The sequence below is a fragment of the Giraffa tippelskirchi genome, chromosome 1, assembly GCF_054371585.1.
Source record: "Giraffa tippelskirchi isolate mGirTip1 chromosome 1, T2T-mGirTip1v1.2.pri, whole genome shotgun sequence".
In the NCBI taxonomy this organism is placed as follows: Eukaryota; Metazoa; Chordata; class Mammalia; order Artiodactyla; family Giraffidae; genus Giraffa; species Giraffa tippelskirchi.
In genome coordinates, this window is record NC_137275.1 from 116,800,370 (window position 1) to 116,816,764 (window position 16,395).

The window sequence follows — 16,395 nt, forward strand, 5'->3', positions numbered from 1 at the left end:
GTAAGCCAGATTATCCTCCATAATGTGGGTGAAACTTATCCAATCAGTTGAAGGCCTAAACAGACCAAATGGGCTTTCCTGGAAGCTCAGCTGGTAAAGAATCTGCCTGCAATGCAGGAGACCTGGCTTCAACCCCTGGGTTGGTAAGATCCCCTAGAGGAAGCCATGGCAACCCACTCCAGTATTCTTGCCTGGAGAATCCCAAGGACAGAGGAGCCTGGTAGGCTACCGTCCCTGGGGTCGTAAAGAGTCGGACACGACTGAGTGACTAAGCACAGCACAGCACAACAGAACAAAGACTGAGGTTTCCCAAAGTAGAAGAAATTCTCCTCAAGGTTACAATACAGAAACACTATCTGAAAGGCAGAAAGTCTGCTTTTCTGTGGAATTCAGATTCAAGACTCCAGCATCAATTCTTACCTGAATTTCCAGCCTGCTGGCTTGCCCTGTGAATTTGGAACTTGTCTTCTCCCACAATTTCATGGGATAATTCCTTAAATCCTTCTGTCATATATGAATATGTGTCCTATTGATCTGTTTTTCTGGAAAACTCTGACTAACAGAGTTAGTGACTAAGGTTAGTGGTAATCCTCTCTCAGGGTGCCCCAGAAAGGCCAAGCTTGGACCAGGGGACAGTGGTGAGCCTCAGGCCTCAGCAGACAGGCTCTCCCACAGCCCAGTGACCTCGTCTTCCTTCCATATTTCTGGATACCAATTCGTATTTCCTTATTACTGTGTATAGGAAATGCTATTATTTTTCACATGCATCATCACCTTGGCAATTTACCTGAACACCTGTGATTTTGATGCAGTTTTCAGAGGCTTTCAGAAGGCTTTATTGCAGTTTTTCTGTTTTCTTGCTGAGTTCTAGTAACCCCAAGAAGCAGGGCTCCTAACTAGATAGGCAGTGATAAATATCTGTGGATTTAAGGCTCCTCAATAGCTGCTTTGTATATGGACCATACTCATGTTTTTAAAAAAGTTTAGATAGAATTGACATATTAGTTTCAGATTAGTTATTTGACTACACTATGAAATGATCACAATGATAAGTCTAGTTACCATCTATCACATAAAAGTTACAAAAAATTCCCACACTGTTCTCCATAGTGGCTGTACTAGTTTGCATTCCCACCAACAGTGTAAGAGGGTTCCCTTTTCTCCACACCCTCTCCAGCATTTATTGCTTGTAGACTTTTGGATATCAGCCATTCTGACTGGTGTGAAATGATACCTCATTGTGGTTTTGATTTGCATTTCTCTAATAATGAGCGATGTTGAGCATCTTTTCATGTGTTTGTTAGCCATCTGTATGTCTTCTTTGGAGAAATGTCTGTTTAGTTCTTTGGCCCATTTTTTGATTGGGTCGTTTATTTTTCTGGAATTTAGCTGCAGAAGTTGCTTGTATATTTTTGAGATTAATTGTTTGTCTGTTGCTTCGTTTGCTATTATTTTCTCCCATTCTGAAGGCTGTCTTTTCACCTTGCTTATAGTTTCCTTTGTTGTACAAAAGCTTTTAATTTTAATTAGGTCCCATTTGTTTATTTTTGCTTTTATTTCCAATATTCTGGGAGGTGGGTCATGGAGGATCCTGCTGTGATTTACCATTCCATGTTCGATGCATGAGACAAAGGCTCAGGGCCGGGGCAATGGGATGACCCAGAGGGATGGGATGGGGAGGGAGGAGGGTGGGGGGTCCAGGAAGGGGAACACATGTAAACCCATGGCTGATTCATGTCAATGTATGGCAAAAACTATTACAATATTGTAAAGTAATTAGCCCCCAACTATAATAAATAAATTTATTTTAAAAAAAAAGTTACAAAAAATTGTTTTTCTTGTGATCAGAACTTTTAAGATGTATTCTCTTGGCACCTTTCAAAGAATACTGCCATATTTTTTGCTATAGTCACCATGGTGTAGATTACATCCCCCCAACTTACTGCAGTTTGTACCTGTTGACCTTCACCCATTTAAACTTCCACCAAACACCCTCCCCAGAGCAACCACCATTTTTTTCTCTGTATCTGTGAGTCTGTTTTCATTTCATTTTTTCTGTTCTGATTTTTAGAGTTTATGTGAAAACAAAATCATGTGGTATATGTAGTTCTCTGTCTGGTTTATTTCACTTAAGATAAACCTTTTAGGTCCATTCATATTGTTTCAAATGGTAAGATTTCCTTTATTATAGCTGAGTAATATTCCATTGTGTATGTGTGTGTATGTGTGTGTGCATGCGTGCATATATGTGTGTGTGTAGGCATTACAACTTCTTTGTCCATTCATCTATTAATATATACTTAAGTTGTTCCCATATCATTGTAAATAATGCTGCAATGAACATAAGAGTTCATATATCTTTTTAAATTGATGTTTTTGTTTTCTTCAGAAAAATACCTAAAAGTGAAATTAGTTGGTCATACTATAGTTTTGTTTTTCCTTTTTTGAGAGCTCTATGTACTAGCTCCCATAGTGGTTGCACCAATTTATATTTCCCCAATGGTGCACAGAACTTCCCTTCCTCCACATCCTCACCAACACTTGTTATTTCTTGTCTTTCTGATAATAACTATTTTGAAAAATATGAGATGATAACTTATTTGCACTTTGCATTTGATTTGCACTTTGCATTAGTGATTTTTTTATTGGAGTATAATTGCTTGACAATATTATGTTCATTTCTGCTGTACAATTAAGTTAATCAGATGCATGTATAAATATATTCCCTCTCTCTTGAACTTCTCTTTCAACCCCTCATCCCAGCCTTGTAGGTCATTACAGAACACTGAGCTTAGTTCCCTGTGCTATATAGCAGCTTCCCACTAGCTCTTTGTTTTACTCATGGTAGTGAATAGATGTCCTACTCTCCCAATTTGTCTCACCTACTCTCCCAATTTGCCTCACCCTCCCCTTCCCACAATGATTAGTGATGTTGAGCATCTTCTCATGTGTCTTTTGGCCATCCATATGTCCTTGGAAACTATATCTGTTCAAATCCTCTGCTTATTTTTTAAAAATATTGATTTTCAGCTCTAGAGTTGTATGACTTTTAAAAAATATATCTTGTATATTAATTGCTAGATATGTGATTTGCAAATGTTATCTCCCATTGAATGGATTGCTGTTTCATTTGGTTGATTGTTTTCGTTGCATAGCAAAAGCTTTTTAGTTTGATGTAGTCCCACTTGTTCATTTTCACTTTTGTTTCTTTTCCTTTTGGAGTCAGATCCAGAAAATTATCATTAAGATCAATGTCAAGGAGTTTACTTACCATTTACGTTTTCCTCTAGAAAGTTTATGTTTAAGGTCTTACGTTCAAGTCTTTAATTCAGTTAATTTTTGTGTATGGTGTAGGATGGTAATCTGGCTTCATTCTTTTACATATGATTGTCCAGTTTCCCAGCGCTATTTACTGAAAAGGCTCAGTTCAGTTCAGTCACTCAGTCATGTCCGACTATTTGCAACCCCATGAACCGCAGCACGCCAGGCCTCCCTGTCCATCACCCGTTCCCAGAGTCCACCCAAACCCATGTCCATTGAGTTGATGATTCCATCCAGCCATCTCATCCTCTGTTGTCTGCTGGAGTCCTGCTCCAGCTGGTCCAGGGGTTCCCTCAGGATGGATGGTGTCGGCGAATGAGAAGACACAGCGAGTCTTAGCGTCTCCAAGTGTCTCCTGACTTTATTGTTTTCAAGGAAGTTTTTATATTTTTAGTTGTACATAGAGGAAAATGTACAATGTAGAGTCATGCCAAATTAGCTCAACGGGCCAGCAGTTTCTTGACCCTTATCGAGACCAGGATACCGTTTGTATATTTTAGTTACAAGAGTTCTATTTTGTTTACATCATCTTTTGGCCTGGAGGCCTGCTAACATCTGGTGACTCTTTTATTGATAAGGGTTGATCAGCCAGGACACTTTTGCATCAGGCACAGAAAGTACCAGGGCTACATTTTTTTTAAAGAATACAGGCACAGCAGATTATGACAAAGAAAGAATTCACAAACTCAGAGTTTCAAGGTAAAACCTGTTTTCTGTACTCTATCTTATGCCTTGAGCCTAACAGAGAAGAATGTGGTCCCATAAAGTCATGGCATAGCAAGCTGAAAACAATGTAGCGCCAAGGTCAGTGCTTAGCAAAATCACCAGCTGAATTAACAACTGTCTTATTATTTGTATTAAAGCTAAACTTCTATTTATATAAATCTCTAACTATTATGCTTTTATTATATAGGCTAAATATATTAAGAGCAAAAACATAGTGAGTAAATATAGACTAAGTAACAGTTTCATAAAGCAATATCTCTTATATTTCCTAATAAGCCTTTTTTCCTACGACGGGCTCTGTGCCCATTGGGGCTTTCTGTGTGGAGGCTCTCAATGTTGTTTATTGTTAAGGAGCAGTCATGCACATTAGCTCCAAAGGCACAGGTACATTTATTAAACAAACTAATATGCTAGCAAGAGGAATTTGGATTAGCATACTCTATATCCTAGATAATTTTATTAGGGTGCTACCATTATCAGAGGTCTTGTCGAATGAGGTTTCAGATTGATCTATTTTAGAAGAGAATCAGGAAAAGCCTTTTGCCTAAGTCACAGAAAATAAGAAGAGGTTTATTATAGCAAACATCAGAAAGACAGATATCATCTTTAAGGTGAGCACTGAGGCAGCCTTCCAAGAATCCCTGAGGCCTGAGTAGCTCTGCTCGATCAGTCCTTCTCCTCATGACTCTGTCATTGGTGGGATCTCGTGAGTTGGCTACCGGCAGTTGCCCCCTACTCCTCCTGCCCTCAATCTTTCCCAGCATCAGGGTCTTTTCCAATGAGTCAGATCTTTGCATCAGGTGGCCAAAGGATTGGAGTTTCAGCTTCAACATCATTCTTTCCTATGAACACCCACAACCGATCTCCTTTAGGATGGACTGGTTGGATCTCCTTGCAGTCCAAGGGACTCTCAAGAGTCTTCTCCAAAACCACAGTTCAAAAGCATCAATTCTTTTGCACTCAGCTTTCTTTATAGTCCAACTCTCACATCCATACATGACCACTGGAAAAACCATAGCCCTGACTATATGGACTTTTGTTGGCAAAGTAATGTCTCTGCTTTTTAATATGCTGTCCAGGTTGGTCATAACTTTCCTTCCAAGGAGTCAGCATCTTTTAATTTCATGGCTGCAGTCCCCATCTGCAGTGATTTGGGAGCCCAAAAATAAAGTCAGCCACTGTTTCCACTGTTTCCACATCTATCTACCATGAAGTGATGGGACCAGATGCCATGATCTTAGTTTTCTGAATGTTGAGTTTTAAGCCAAAGTTTTCACTCTCCTCTTTCACTTTCATCAAGAGGCTCTTTAGTTCTTCTTCACTCTCTGCCATAAGAGTGGTGTCACCTGCATATCTGAGGTTATTGATGTTTCTCCCGGCAATCTTGATTCCAGCTTGTGCTTCCTCCAGCCCAGCATTTCTCATGATGTACTCTACATATAAGTTAAATAAACAGGGTGACAATATACAGCCTTGACATACTCCTTTTCCTATTTGGAAACAGTCTGTTGTTCCATGTCCAGTTCTAATTGTTGTTTCTTGACCTGCATACAGATTTCTCAAGAGACAGGTCAGGTGGTCTGGTATTACCATCACTTGAATTTTCCACAGTTTGTTGTGATGCACAAAGTCAAAGGCTTTGGCATAGTCAATAAAGCAGAAATAGATGTTTTTCTGAAGCTCTCTTGCTTTTTCGATGATCCAGCGGATATTGGCAAGTTGATCTCTGGTTTCTCTGCCTTTTCTAAAACCAGCTTGAACATCTGGAAGTTCACGGTTCATGTATTGCTGAAACCTGGATTGGAGAATTTTAAGCATTACTTTACTAGCGTGTTTGATGAGTGCAACTGTGCGGTAGTTTGAGCATTCTTTGGAATTGCCTTCTTTGGGATTGGAATGAAACCTGACATTTTTTAGTCCTGTGGCCACTGCTGAGTTTTCCATATTTGCTGGCATATTGAGTGCAATAATTTTACAGCATCATCTTTCAGGATTTGAAATAGTTCAACTGGAATTCCATCACCTCCACTAGCTTTGTTCGTAGTGATGTTTCTTAAGGCCCACTTGACTTCACATTCTAGGATGTCTGGCTCTAGGTGAGTGATCACACCATCGTGATTATCTGGGTCATGAAGAGCTTTTTTGTACAATTCTTCTGTGTATTCTTGCCACCTCTTCTTAATATCTACTGCTTCTGTTAGGTCCCTACCATTTCTGTCCTTTGTTGAGCCCATCTTTGCATGAAATGTTCCCTTGGTATCTCTACTTTTCTTTTCTTTTTTTATTAAATTAGTTTATTTATCTATTTTTTAACTTTACAATATTGTATTTGTTTTGCCATACATTGACATGAATCCACCATGGGTGTACATGTGTTCCCCTTCCACAACCCCCCTCCCACCTTCCCTCCCCATCCCATCCCTCTGGGCCATCCTGGTGCACCAGCCCCAAGCACCCTGTATCATGCATCGAACTTGGACTGGCGATTCATTTCACATAGGATAATTTGCAAGCTCCGATGCCATTCTCCCATATCATCCTGCTCTCGCCCTCTGCCATAGAGTCCATAATATTGTTCTATATATCTGTGTCTCTTTTGTTGTCTCACATACAGGTTATCTTTGCCGATTTACTAAATTCCATATATATGTGTTAGTATACTGTATTGGTGTTTTTCTTTCTGGCTTACTTCACTCTGTATAATAGGTTCCAGTTTCATCCACCTCATTAGAACTGATTCAAATGTATTCTTTTTAATGGCTGAGGAATATTCCATTGTGTATATGTATCACAGCTTCCTTATCCATTCATCTGCTGATGGGCATCTAGGCTGCTTCCATGTCCTGGCTATTATAAACAGTGCTGTGATGAACATTGGGGTACACGTGTCTCTTTCAATTCTGGTTTCCTCATTGTTTATGCCCAGCAGTGGGACTGCTGGGTCATATGGAAGTTCTATTTCCAGTTTTTTGAGGAATCTCCACATTGTTCTCCATAGTGGCTGTACTAGTTTGCATTCCCACCAACAGTGTAAGAGGGTTCCCTTTTCTCTACACCGTCTCCAGCATTTATTGCTTGTAGACTTTTGGATAGCAGCCATTCTGATGGGTGTGAAATGGTACCTCATTGTGGTTTTGATTTGCATTTCTCTGATAATGAGTGATGTTGAGCATCTTTTCATGTGTTTGTTAGCCATCTGTATGACTTCTTTGGAGAAATGTCTGTTTAGTTCTTTGGCCCACTTTTTGATTGGGTCGTTTATTTTTCTGGAATTGAGCAGGAGCTGCTTGTATATTTTTGAGATTAATTCTTTGTCTTGCTTCATTTGCTATTATTTTCTCCCATTCTGAAGGCTGTCTTTTCACCTTGCTTATAATTTCCTTTGTTGTGCAAAAGCTATTAATTTTAATTAGGTCCCACTTGTTTATTTTTGCTTTTATTTCCAATATTCTGGGAGGTGGGTCATAGAGGATCCTGCTGTGGTTTATGTCGGAGAGTGTTTTGCCTATGTTTTCCTATAGGAATTTTATAGTTTTTGGTCTTACGTTTAGATCTTTAACCCATTTTGAGTTTATTTTTGTGTATGGTGTTAGAAAGTGTTCTAGTTTCATTCTTTTACAGATGCTTGACCAGTTTTCCCAACACCACTTGTTAAAGAGATTGTCTTTTCTCCATAGTATATTCTTGCTTCCTTTGTCGAAGATAAGGTGTCCATAGGTCTGTGGATTTATCTCTGGGCTTTCAATTTGTTCCATTGATCTATGTTTCTGTCCTTGTGCCAGTACCATATTATCTTGATGACTGTGGCTTTGTAGTAGAGCTTGAAGTCAGGCAGGTTGATTCCTCCAGTTCCATTCTTCTTTCTCAAGATTGCTTTGGCTATTTGAGGTTTTTGTATTTCCATACAAATTGTGAAATTATTTGTTCTAGTTCTGTGAAAAATACCGTTGGTAACTTGATAGGGATTGCATTGAATCTATATATTGCTTTGGGTAGTATACTCATTTTCACTATATTGATTCTTCCGATCCAAGAACATGGTATATTTCTCCATCTATTTGTGTCCTCTTTGATTTCTTTCACCAGTGTTTTATAGTTTTCTATATATAGGTCTTTTGTTTCTTTAGGTAGATATATTCCTAAGTATTTTATTCTTTTCATTGCAATGGTGAATGGAATTGTTTCCTTATTTTCTCTTTCTGTTTTCTCGTTGTTAGTGTATAGGAATGCAAGGGATTTCTGTGTGTTAATTTTATATCCTGCAACTTTACTATATTCATTGATTAGCTCTAGTAATTTTCTTGTGGAGTCTTTAGGGTTTTCTATGTAGAGGATCATGTCATCTGCAAACAGTGAGAGTTTTACTTCTTCTTTTCCAATCTGGATTCCTTTTATTTCTTTTTCTGCTCTGATTGCTGTGGCCAAAACTTCCAAAACTATTTGAAAGGTAGTGGTGAGAGTGGGTACCCTTGTCTTGTTCCTGACTTTAGGGGAAATGCTTTCAGTTTTTCACCATTTAGGATAATGTTTTCTGTGGGTTTGTCATATATAGCTTTTATTATGTTGAGTTATGTTCCTTCTATTCCTTCTTTCTGGAGGGTTTTTATCGTAAATGGATGTTGAATTTTGTCAAAGGCTTTCTCTGCATCTATTGAAATAATCATATGGTTTTTATTTTTCAATTTGTTTATGTGGTGTATTACATTGATTGATTTGCGGATATTGAAGAAGCCTTGCATCCCTGGGATAAAGCGCACTTGGTCTTGATGTATGATCTTTTTAATATGTTGTTGGATTCTGTTTGCTAGGATTTTGTTAAGGATTTTTGCATCTATGTTCATCAGTGATATTGGCCTGTAGTTTTCTTTTTTTGTGGCATCTTTGTCAAGTTTTGGTATTAGGGTGATGTTGGTCTCATAGAATGAGTTTGGATGTTTACCTTCCTCTGCAATTCTTTGGAAGAATTTGAGTAAGATCGGTGTTAGCTCTTCTCTAAATTTTTGGTAGAATTCAGCTGTGAATCCACCTGGTCCTGGGCTTTTGTTTGCTGGAAGATTTCTGATTACAGTTTCGAATTCTGTGCTTGTGATGGGTCTGTTGAGATTTTCTATCTCTTCCTGGTTCAGTTTTGGGAATTCGTACTTTTCTAAGAATTTATCCATTTCTTCCAAGTTGTCGATTTTATTTGCATATAGTTGCTGATAACAGTCTCTTATGATCCTTTGTATTTTTGTGTTGTCTGTTGTGATCTCTCCGTTTTCATTTCTAATTTTGTTGATTTGATTCTTCTCCCTTTGTTTCTTGATGAGTCTGGCTATTGGCTTGTCAATTTTATTTATCTTCTCAAAGAACCAGCTTTTGGCTTTGTTGATTTTTGCTATGGTCTTTTTTGTTTCTTTTGCATTTATTTCTGCCCTAATTTTTAAGATTTCTTTCCTTCTACTAACTCTGGGGTCCTTCATTTCTTCCGTTTCTAGTTGCTTTAGTATAGAGTTAGATTATTTATTTGACTTTTTTCTTGTTTCTTGAGGTGAGCCTGTATTGCTATGAATCTTCTCCTTAGCACTGCTTTTACAGTGTCCCATAGGTTTTGTGTTGTTTTGTTTTCATTTTCATTTGTTTCTATGCATATTTTCATTTGTTTTTGGTTTTTTTCTGTGATTTGTTGGTTATTCAGCAGTGTATTGTTCAGCCTCCATATGTTGGAATTTTTAACAGTTTTTCTCCTGTAATTGACATCTAATCTTACTGCATTGTGGTCAGAAAAGATGCTTGGAAAGATTTCAAATTTTTTTTTAATTTACCGAGACTAGATTTATGGCCCAGGATGTGCTCTATTCTGGAGAAGGTTCTGTGTGCACTTGAGAAAAAGGTGAAATTGATTGTTTCGGGGTGAAATGTCCTATAGATATCAATTAGGTCTAATTGGTATGTTGTATCATTTAGTTTGTGTTTCCTTGTTAATTTTCTCTTTAGTTGATCTGTCCATAGGTGTGAGTGGAGTATTAAAGTCTCCCACTATTATTGTGTTATTGTTAATTTCTCCTTTCATACTTGTTAGCAATTGCCTTACATATTGCGGTGCTCCTATGTTGGTTGCATATATATCTATAATTGTTATATCTTCTTCTTGGATTCATCCTTTGATCATTAGTTAGTGTCCATCTTTGTCTCTTTTCACAGCCTTTGTTGTAAAGTCTATTTTATCTGATATGAGTATTGCTACTCTTGCTTTCTTTTGGTCTCTATTTGCATGAAATATCTTTTTCCAGCCCTTCACTTTCAGTCTGTATGTCTCCTTTGTTTCAAGGTGGGTTTCTTGTAGACAACATATATAGGGGTCTTGTTTTTTTATCCATTCAGCCAGTCTCTGTCTTTTGGTTGGGGCATTCAACCCATTTACATTTAAGCTAATTATTGATAAGTATGATCCCATTGCCATTTACTTTATTGTTTTGGGTTTGAGTTTATACATCCTTTCTGTGTTTCCTGCCTAGAGAAGATCCTTTAGCATTTGTTGGAGAGCTGTTTTGGTGATGCTGAATTCTCTTAGCTTTTGCTTGCCTGTAAAGCTTTTGATTTCTCCTTCATATTTGAATGAGATCCTTGCTGGATACAGTAATCTGGGTTGTAGATTATTTTCTTTCATCACTTTAATTATGTCCTGCCATTCCCTTCTGGCCTGAGGAGTTTCTATTGAAAGATCAGCTGTTATCCTTATGGGAATCCCCTTGTGTGTTATTTGTTGTTTTTCTCTTGCTGCTTTTAATATTTGTTCTTTGTGTTTGATCTTTGTTAATTTGACTACTGTGTGTCTTGGGGTGTTTCACCTTGGGTTTATCCTGTTTGAGACTCTCTGGGTTTCTTGGACTTGGGTGATTATTTCCTTCCTTACTTTAGGGAAGTTTACAACTCTTATCTCCTCGAGTATTTTCTCATGGTCTTTCTTTTTGTCTTCTTCTTCTGGGACTCCTATGATTCGTATGTTGGTGCATTTATCATTGCCCCAGAGGTCTCTGAGGTTGTCCTCGTTTCTTTTAATTATTTTTTCTTTTTTCCTCTCTGTTTCATTTATTTCTATCATTCTATCTTCTACCTCACTTATCCTATCTTCTGCCTCTGTTATTCTACAGTTGGTTCCCTCCAGAGTGTTTTTGATCTCATTTATTGCATTATTCATTATATATTGACTCTTTTTTTATTTCTTCTAAGTCCTTGTTAAACCTTTCTTGCATCTTCTCGATCCTTGTCTCCAGGTTATTGATCTGTAACTCCAATTTTTTTCCAGAATTTGGATCATTTTCACTATCATTACTTGGAATTCTTTATCAGATAGATTCCCTATCTCTTCCTCTTTTGTTTGATTTGGAGGGCATTTATCCTGCTCCTTTACCTGCTGGGTATTTCTCTGCCTTTTCATCTTGTTTATATTGCTGTGTTTGGGGTGGTCTTTCTGTTTTCTGGCAGTCTGTGGTTCCTCTTTATTGTGGAGGTTCCTCGCTGTGGGTGGGGTTTGACGGGTGGCTTGTCAAGGTTTCCTGGTTGGGGAAGCTTGTGTCGGTGTTCTGGTGGGTGGAGCTGGATTTCTTCTCTCTGGAGTGCAATGAAGTGTCCAGTAATGAGTTTTGAGATGTCAGTGGGTTTGGTGTGACTTTGGCTGCCTCTATATTGAGGCTCAGGGCTATGTTCCTGTGTTGCTGGAGAATTTGCATGGTATATCTTACTCTGGAACTTGTTGGCCCTTGGGTGGTGTTGGTTTCAGTGTAGGTATGGAGGCATTTGATGAGCTCCTATTGTTTAATGCTTCCTGGATTCAGGAGTTCTCTGGTGTTCTCAAGATTTGGACTTAAGTCTCCTGTCTCTGGTTTTCAGTCTTATTCTTACAGTAGCCTCAAGACTTCTTCATCTATACAGCACCCATGATAAAACATCTAGGTTAATGATGAAAAGTTTCTCCACATTGAGGAACACCTGGAGGGGTTCTCACAGTTACATGGAGAAGAGAAGAGGGAGGAGGGAGATAGAGGTGACCAGGAGGAGAAGAGGGGAATCAAAAGGAGAGAGAGCAACCTAGCCAGTAATCACTTCCCTATGTGCTCTCCACAGTCTGGATCTCTCAGAGATGTTCACAGAGTTACACAAGGAAGAGAAGAGGGAGGAAGGAGACAGAGGTGGCCAGGAGGAGAAAAGGGGAAATCAAAAGGGGAGAGACAGATCCAGCCAGTAATCAGTTCTCTAAGTGTTCTCCACAGCCCAGATCACACAAAAAGATTCACAGAGTTGGGTTAAGAAAGGGGGGAGTGCGGAGATGGAGGCAACCTCGTGGAGAAAAAGAGTTAAAAGAGGGAAAGAGCGATTAAGCCAGTGATCTTACTCCCAAGCAAAAATGGGTATGGAAGATTGGGTTCTTGAAGATACAAAGTTGATAATAAATACTAAAAAGCAAAGATTAAAAATATAGAGTAGAGGTAGGTTCTCAAAAATACAATATTAAAAAAACAGAGAAAAAAAAGGAAAGAAAAAAAAGAAACAAAGAAAGAAAAAAAAAACCCAGCACAGTCACAAAAATTATAAAATATATATATATGAAGTTTGCTTTAAAAATAGTCTTTTTTTTTTTGCATGGTAATAGTAGGTTGTAAAAATGAAAATTGAAAGAGTAGTAGGTAACTTAGAAACAGAAAATAAAAATAAAATAAGAAAATTAAAAAAAATTTTAAAAATAATAAATTTTTTTTTAATTAAAAAAATGATAATAGTAAAAATATATCTAGGACTTTCTCTGGAGCTGTTATGGACAGTGTGGGGTCAGTTCATTTTCAGATAGTTCCTTGGTCCAGCTTGTACTTCTCAAGGTCTATAGGCCCCTTTCTATGTAGTCAGTGCTAACTACAGGGTTTTAATCTGTTACACCTGTCACTTCCAAAGCGGTTCCCTCTGTTTCTTTTAGCTTCTTCTGTTTGCTGGTCTCTTCAGTGTCTAATTTCCACCCTGACACAAGAGAGGCGGTGGTGGTCACTTTTTTTTAGTCTCACTTGTTCAGTCGTGCTGTGTGGAGGGAGGAACACTGCAAACAAATCTCACTGGTGTGTGCTCACAATGATTCAGCCACACTGGGTTTGCCCTGCTCACGGCGTGTGTGCTTTCCCAGTCTATACTGCTCAGGCTCTAGGTTGCACTACCGGGAACCGTCTGAAGCGGGCCCCTGGGGTTGCCTCTACTTCCCAGGTTTAAGCCTCTCAAGTTCAGGTTCCTGGATACTTCACAAAGGTGCAGACTGATTGATCCTGGGTTTTGTGCCCTTCCCAGGTCCGAGCAGCTCAGGTGACCAGGTTTTTGGCTAGCACGGTCGGGGGCTGCGCCTTTTTCCCTTCCTCTGTCCCAGCCACTTGGTTTCCTGGGTATACAACAGGCACGGCTTCCCAGGTGTGCCGTGTGTCTCCTCTGGGGAGCTGATCTCTGGCTGCGACCCTCTCAGTGGGTTTAGACCCTCGAGAGTCCCAATAAGTCCTGGTTAGTGACGAGGTCCACTTGCAGTTTGGTATAGGATGCCTCTCTGGGGCCACAGTTGCGCCCTTCTGGCTCTGGCTGCCCTCGCCTGTCTGCCTCCGGCAGGGGATGGGCTGGTCTGCAGCTGGCTTGCTCTGCTCAGTCCTTTGCCCTATGAGTGGGCCTGGCGGTGTCTTAGGTTAAGACTTTTCATGGGAAAGCTATCCCACGGTCTAGGTTGCTCTCTCAATCTAGTTCCCTCAGATTGCCCTCGGGGCATTCAGGCCCAGTCCTTACCCAACGCAATGCAGCCTGCCCCTCCCTGCCCAGCCTCTGCTTGCTAGATGGGGATGAGCGTGTCTGGGCTGCGGCTCCGCTGAGAGTTGCTGTTAGGTACATAAACCGCGGGGTTTAATTATTTATTTATTTTTTCTCCTGGTTATTTTGCCCTCTGAGATTCCAAGGCTTGCCACAGACTCACCAGAGAGAGTGTTTCCTGGTGTTTGGAAACTTCTTTTTTAAGACTCCCTTCCCGGGATGGATCTCCATCCCTACCTCTTTTGTCTCTCTTTTTATGTTTTATATTTTGTCCTACCTCCTTTCGAAGACTATGGGCTGCGTTTCTGGGTGCCTGATGTCCTCTGCCAGCATTCAGAAGTTGTTTTGTGGAATTTGCTCGGTGTCTAAATGTTCTTTTGGTGAATCTGTGGGGGAGAAAGTCGTCTCCCCGTCCTAATCCTCCACCATCTTAGTTGAAACCCCTATCTCTAATTTTCTTGAAGAGCTCTCTAGTCTTTCCCATTCTGTTGTTTTCCTCTATTTCTTTGCATTGATCGCTGAGGAAGGCTTTCTTATCTCTCCTTGCCATTTTTTGGAACTCTGCATTCAAATGGGTATATCTTTTACCAATTGCATATTCTTATCTCCTTAGTTGTAAATCAATTAACCATTTGTCAGGGAGTGTTTAACAGGAGGCTTCCTGTGTGTGTTTTTGATCTGTCATGAATCCTCTGTTCCTTATCGATTCCTGAATATTCAGGAATTAAGAGGAGTGGCAAGCCGCTCCCAGGACTGAGGAATGCATGCATTTCCTTCATTCGTTTTTCCATTTGGTGAAAAGTAACTATTTACGACCCTCTTCTTTTATGATATGGACCATATGGTAAAAGTGATTATTTACAACCCTCTGTCTTTGGTATGGATTGTCTTCTGGCTTTATGATTTGTTTCCTTGGTAATTTGTAAGTCTGGTCTTTTGATCTTTATCTTTGCAGAAAAGCTAGTTTGCAAAACAGTTATATACTCACACTATGTTGAATAAATCACCCTTGTTCCATCAGAGCTTGGTTCCTGTGTCTTTCTTTTTCTTCCTTCCTTCCTCCCTTCTTCTCTCTCTCTTTCTCTCTCTCTCTCTCAGGCTAATTCTCTGGAATGTGGAAACCCGCTGAGCTCACCTTTTTGCCCGGGCTTTCAAGACCTCCTCGAGAGGGTGCCCTGTGCCTTCGTGAAGCAGTGCAAGCCTTGTGGCAAAGGTTTTATTGGTTCTCTGCATAAACCAGGGAATATCAGCCTCTTTCTCTTTTTTACTTTCTTATTGTCAACTCCGGACCACCAGGTTCTGGTCCACTAAAGACCCCAACACCATTTATGTGTGGTTTTATTTCTGGGCTTTCTATTCTGTCCCACTGATCTATGTGTCTGTTTTTATGTGAAAATCATACTTTTTGATTGCTATAACTCTGTTAAATAGTTTGAAATCAAGGAACATGATTACTCTAGACTTGTTCTTCTTTCCCAAGGTTGCTTTGGCTATTGGTACATTCCCTCTATGCCCACTTGAGAGTTTTTTTTTTTTATCAGACGGATTCTTTACCACTGAGCCACCAGGGAGGCCCACTTTATATATTTCGCTGTTGTTGTTCAGTGGTCCAGTCCTGTCTGACTCTTTGTGACCCCATGTATTGCAGCATGCCAATTTATATATTTCAGTTCAGTTCAGTCGCTCAGTCGTGTCCGACTCTCTGCAACCCCATGAATCGCAGCACGCCAGGCGTCCCTGTCCATCACCAACTCCTGGAGTTTACCCAAACTCATGTCCATCGAGTTGGTGATGCCATCCAGCCATCTCATCCTCTGTCGTCCCTTTCTCCTCTTGCCCCCAATCCTTCCCAGCATCAGGGTCTTTTCCAACGAGTCAACTCTTCTCATGAGGTGGCCAAAGTATTGGAGTTTCAGCTTCAACATCAGTCCTTCCAATTTCTTAAAGAGATGGGAATACCAGACCACCTGACCCGCCTCTTGAGAAACCTGTATGCAGGTCAGGAAGCTACAGTTAGAACTGGACATGGAACACCAGACTGGTTCCAAATAGGAAAAGGACTACGTCAAGACTGTATATTGTCACCTTGCTTATTTAACTTAAATGCAGAGTACATCATGAGAAACGCTGGGCTGGATGAAGCACAAACTGGAAACAAGATTGTTGGGAGAAATATCAATAACCTCAGATATGCAGATGACACCACCCTTATGGCAGAAAGTGAAGAAGAACTAAAAAGCCTCTTGATGAAAATGAAAGAGGAGAGTGAAAAAGTTGGCTTAAAGCTCAACAGTCATAAAACTAAGATTATGGCATTTGGTCCCATCACTTCATGGGAAATAGATGGGGAAACAGTGGAAAAAGTGTCAGACTTTTTTTTTTTCTGGGCTCCCAAATCACTGCAGATGGTGACTGCAGCCATGAAATTAAAAGACACTTACTTCTTGGAAGGAACGTTATGACCAACCTAGTAGCATATTAAAAAGTAGAGACATTACTTTGCCAACAAAGGTCTGTCTTGTCAAGGCTATGGTTTATATA